Here is a 6,000-nt window from a genome sequence, read left to right as displayed (position 1 = left end):
GGAGGTACTAAAACAATTGTGAAAATAAGGCCAAAGATTTCTTTTTAGTTTCCTCTATAATCACAGAGAATCGCTTAGGCTCACTAAAACCATTCCCTAGATGGAGTCAAGTTGCTTTTTCAGTAATTCCATTCATAAATACACATTGGCTGTCTAGTAGAGCATTTGAAATCTTGATAATCAAAAGCTTATTGTGTGTTTGAGAAGCCTGAAAGGAAACTGAAGCTAATACCAAGGGAGAATAGAATAAAGTTAGATGTTTTCCTTCAAAACCAGCAGGAGGTCATTTAAAGTATAATGTAATGAACAAAGTTTAACTTTATGAACCTTTTTGCTTTTTCTGCTCATTTTGTTTTGCATTTACAGTAGTAAGGTTACTCTATCACACATAATTAACTTGCCATCTATAGAATGAGAAAAAAAAATCCAAGGTTGTGCTGATATATAACAGAATAATAAGTATGTTTGACATTGTAAGTTTCTTTGAAAAGTTCAGAAGTTAAAAAAAATTAGGGACTCTATATACTTATACCTTTACTAGTTATTTATCCTTCCTCCCCTCTCTACTCCCACATCCAATATACAATAATGAAGTAGAAACAGAATCACTATAGTTAAAAAAAAGAAAGGAAAGAGAAAGAAGAAGAAGGAAAAGAAAGAAAGAAAGAAGGAAAGAAAGAAAGAAAGAAAAAGAAAGAAGAAAGAAAGAAAAAAGCAACTTAGGAAAAAAATACAATGGAAAAATGGGAAACTATCATCACTAAATCTGCGTCAACAATGAAGTCTCTCTGGGCAAGTATAAAGGAGATGTTATGATTGGCACCCCTGGTTATCTTCTCTTCTGGTCTCTGGGAATATCTTCTTGGACCTTTGTCCTCTAAAGTTCCTAGTTCTGCATTCTGAGACCTTCTCCTCTCTCCATTTTTCTTTATGACCACGTCTGAGGTGAGCACTTGGAACAATGCCTTTCTGGGGGGTTCACAGTTTTTATATCCTGTTTCCAGCTGGCACAGGTTTTAGAGCCCAGGGATTACTTCAGAGGCTGACTGGACTTTTTCAGACTGTTTGTGGTTTCTTGGGCTATATTATCCCCTCAGAAACTTGGTAAGCTTCTAATGATCAGTGTGTGCCCAATGTGTTGCATGTGTGGCTCACCCTAGCCAAAATCTGGCCTTGAAATAGTTTTTAAGTACAAAAGCTTTGGACTTTTACCTTCCACTGCGATTAATTTCTTTTCTCATACCTAAATTATGGCTCCCTTAGAGCTATCTGAAAACAACCTCCTTGAATTGATATTTGCCTCAGAGCTGGCTCCCACTGTCTTGTAGAGAACAATGATTAGAAGATGCTTGAAGAGTATGTTGGGGCAGAATCTTATGTGTAGCTAGACAGTCATTGCTTATTACCAGTCCATTTAGGATACAAATGCAATTAGGTTTTTCATCTCTGCAAGACCCCAAATTACTGGGTATTCAAGAATTTGTAGACCATGAGCCAAGAATATTCTTTTCTACTTCTACTTGCAGATAAGCTAGCTCTGGCCTTAGTTTATCTTTCTCTGCTGAGACTTTGCTGAAAGTGGCATAAAGTGGCCAACACACACCAATATCCTGAATTTTCCCTGAAGCTTCGATCAGATCATGGTTTCCCTTCCAAAGTCCTGCTGGAAATGATTTAACCAAATGTTTTGCAACATTTCAATCCATCTACAACTCTACCAAATCCACTAAGCCAATGTCTTATTTTGGGTGTTTACTTGGAGAACCCCATAGCCAGATAACAAAATCTGAATCACTTAGGATTAGATTTGGCTGAGAGTGATACAAACCCCAAACTACTATGTGTGGGGTTTTTTGTTTGTTTGTTTGTTTTGTTTTTTTTGTTTTTGTTTTCCTTTTTTTGAGACAGATTTTCGCTCTTGTTGTGCAGGCTGGAGTGCAGTGGCGTGATCTTGGCTCACTGCAACCTCTGCCTCCTGGATTCAAGCAATTCTCCTACCTCAGCCTCCCAAGTAGCTGGGATTACAGGCACGCACCGCAAGACCCAGCTAATTTTGTTTTGTATTTTTAATACAGATGGGGTTTCACCACGTTGGTCAGGCTGGTCTCGAACTCCTGACCTCAGGTGATCCACCGCCTCGGCCTCCCAAAGTGCTGGGATTACAGGTGTGAGCCACCGCGCCTGGCCAAACTACCATGTTTTATATCACATGGTGTGTTTTTCTCAAATGTACACAACATTTGAGAGTAAGTGGTTCAGGCTGGCATAGTTATTCTTCTAAGTGCTTAGAGGCCCAGGTCTTCCACAGCCAACCACCTTGTTTGCCCTAGGATGTTTCCCATGTCCTCATGGTCCAACATAGATCACCTGCCATTATATCCACAATCCAACCAGCTGCTACTTTCAGCAAAGTCTCACGGGGCAAAGAGGAACTGAAGAAAAGCATGCTCCCCCTCCAAAGTTGCACACATCATTAGAATTTACTCACATGGCTACACCCAGGAGCAAATGCAGTCTTCATTTTGTTGTCTAATTTTATTGAATCATGTACTTAGCTAAAAATTGTAGGTTCTATTATTACAGGAAAATATGAGACTGGATTTGGGGAAATAATAGGAGTAGTTGCTCACAGTTGGCTAGATTAGAGAGTAACTGGGCTCAAACACTGAGATGGCACCAGACTTAAGGGTCATGTTCCCAAGCCGTGCTCTCTGAGCAGGAGCCTGGTGGAGGCAGGCAGTTTGTTGACATGGTCAAGCAGTTGTCTGTCTGCTTGGGGACTGGGGAATAAAAGGAGTCAGCTAGTTGTATGTACCATCTTATGGGGACAGGTCTCAGAGACTCAGTGGAAAATTTGATGAGATTCATGAAATTGTTGTCTAATTTTATTGAATCATGCAGAAATGAAAGACAGTTTCAAAAGCCTGTTAAAAAGCTTGAAACAGCATGGGTAACAGTATTGTTTCTTTTAGCATAAAGTTAACTTGGGAAGAGAATGGAAGATTTAGGAATACTAGAATGAAGTGGCAGATCGTTTTCTCTAAAAGTTAAAAAATAATAGGTTGGAGGAAAAAAAATGTGCTGAGGGGGTTAAACTTATCTTGAGAATCAAGATCAGACAAAACTGAGATTCCAGACAATTGGAGGACAACAGATATGGCAGGAAGGAAAAGAACTGTGAGAAGAGTATGGAAGAAAATGTTAAGGAACAAGTTTGACGAGAATCCCTGTGTTCTCAGATATTACATCTATTGCATAGAGAGTATATATTTTATACAAATACTGAGAAGTGACTTAATGTTTTGAATTAAATTTCCTGTATGATATTATAAGCATTCTCATAGCCTGGAAGTTTTGAAGTAATGACATTTCATGTGATTGGAAAGATTTATTTTTTTCAAAAGAAACTGATCTGACAGAAGTAACAGGGAAATGACTATATGATAATAAGGATACGGTGAAAATCCACAACGCTATAGAAGTTCCATATAAATCTCTTTACAAAAATGTAATACAAAGAAACAGAAGGAGGTTGAAGAAATGGGACATAGATATGTACCAATGGCTTCCATTCTTTTTGAGACTTAGAGGTACTTAGAAAAGTAGTGACTTCAAGGCTTCACCAAAGACCCACCAGACCACAGTCTACTATCCAGGACTCGGGAATCTGTATTTATAATGTAAAAACAAAACCACTTTCAAATTTTTCATCCTAGGACTGGCTTTCGGGAACTGCTACTACAGACATTCAATGAGAAGGAAGGGAAGAATGCTGCTTTCCTAATGCAGATCACAAAACTGACACAGAGATGAAACAGAGATGAAGTCTAGTGGTAGTGCTGGGGGCAGCATCCCCTGCCCTTCTGCAGTCAGCTGCGTGTTTCCTCCTGATGAAGCAGAGCAGCTAGTACATTCTGGATTTTGTTGTTGTTTTTGCAAATGGCACTTTTCAAATTTGAGGAAGAAATGAGGGAAATGTGTATCAGGACTGTTCTGGCTTCTTCCAATCTCCTATCCAGGGTGTTATTGCCTGAATCCAAAAGAAGCCAAAGGGCTCAGGAGCTGGTGATGGGTCAGCTGGGCCTCTGGAGAAAAGGACAGGGTGAAGGCAGGGTGGACCTTGAGGGGCATGTGGAGATTTGGGGGGCACTGAAGCGGTAGGAGCTAGCCAGCCCAGCCCCAGCACTACAAATTTGTGTGGTCATTCTTCATATCATAACCCAACCTGTTCACTATCCCTAAAAAACTTCTTACACAGCTTCATGGCCATTCATAAAGATGGAGTTGCTCTGGCTAAAGAAAAGAAGCATAAATCTAATCATAGGAATGCAAATCAAAACCACAATGAGATAACATCTGACCCCAGTCAGAATGGCTATTATGAAAAAGACAAAAAATAACAGATCCTGGCAAAGTTTCAGAGAAAAGGGAATTCTGATGCACTGTTGGTGAGAATGTAAACCAGTACAGCCACTATGGAAAATGGTATGGAGATTTCTCAAAAAAGTAAAAATATAATTACCATTTGATCCAGCAACCTCACTACTGGGCATCTGCCCAAAGGAAAAGATCAATATATTAAAGTGATATATATATTAAAGTGATACCTGCCCTCACATGTTTATTGCAGCACTATTCATAATAGCACAGATAATGGAATCAAGTTAAGTGTATATCAACAGATGAATGGATAAAGAAAATGTGACATAGATACACAATGGAATACTATTCAGTCATAAAAAATGAAATCATGTCATCTGTAGCAATGTGGATAAAACTGGAGGTATTATTTTAAATTAAATAAGCCTGGCACAAAAAGACAAATATTGCATGTTCTCACTTACACACAGGAGCTAAAAAATTTGATCACATGGAGGTGGAGAGTGGAAAGACAGATAACAGAGGCTGGGAAGGGTGAGTAGGGGAGAATGGGGGAGGATAAAGAGAAGTGAATTAAAGGGTACAAACACACGGTAAGATAGAAGGAATAAATTCAAATTTTGTAGCACAGTAATTGTCAAGGAATAAATTCAAATTTTGTAGCACAGTAGGATGACTATACTTAACAAAAATGTATTGTACTTGGGTGATAGACATTCTAAATAGCCTGACTTAATCACTACACATCATATATATGTAACAAAATTTCCCACTTGCCCCATAAATTTGTACAAATAAAAAAATGGAAATGATGAGGCAGGAAATGTGCATACTGCTACTGGAAACACTTGAACTGAAAATGGACCCCTCACTCATTCTGTCTTTCAGTGGTCTCTCTAGCCAGTTGGTGGTATTTTGGCTGGTAGATCATACTCTATATACTCTGGAAAGATAAGGTGAACCTTCTTCTCAAGGAATAAATGATGGTTGGAATGAATGGAGGGTATAGAAGTCTATATTAGGTTTATTTATTAATCTGAAGTTCAATATTTCTTTTGACATACAAGCATTAATCTCAAGCAGAAAGGAACAGGAAGAGTTTATTTCAGTTTTATTTGCTGGTGTTTCCTTAAAGCCATGTCTACAGCTGTCATACTGAGATGAAATTGGTTTGGTAAAAGAGCTAGGGGATCAGATCTAGCTCTGGAAAGGAGAGAAATGTCTGGGTAGAGTGAGAATTTATAAGATCTGAAAATTGGACATAATGGGTTTCGTGGAAACTACCCAAGTGCCAGGGCTGTAAGAGATTTAGAGCTGTTGTATAATCTCTCTCTGGCTTTCGGCAGAAGCAGTCACTGTGGCTACACTGGTCTTCAGTGAATTATCCCCAGTGTTCCAGATGGCATGGGCAGCAGGATTACATGATAACATGGGGGTAAGTCTCAGAGACTTTCAAAAGGCATTTATTAGAAATTATTTCTGACAAAAGGTTAGCAAATCCCGTCCTTTCAAATTTATCAGTACTCTTTTTGTCTATACTTATCACAGTGCTGGGTACACAGTAAGAAATCAATAAGTACTTTCTTTGATTAAAATTTGCCAACATATAAACACAATTCT

The sequence above is a fragment of the Hylobates moloch genome, unplaced genomic scaffold (assembly GCF_009828535.3).
Source record: "Hylobates moloch isolate HMO894 unplaced genomic scaffold, HMol_V3 SCAFFOLD_2, whole genome shotgun sequence".
Classification (NCBI taxonomy): Eukaryota; Metazoa; Chordata; class Mammalia; order Primates; family Hylobatidae; genus Hylobates; species Hylobates moloch.
The sequence above is the reverse complement of the archived record's forward strand: the minus strand, read 5'-3'. Positions refer to the sequence as shown.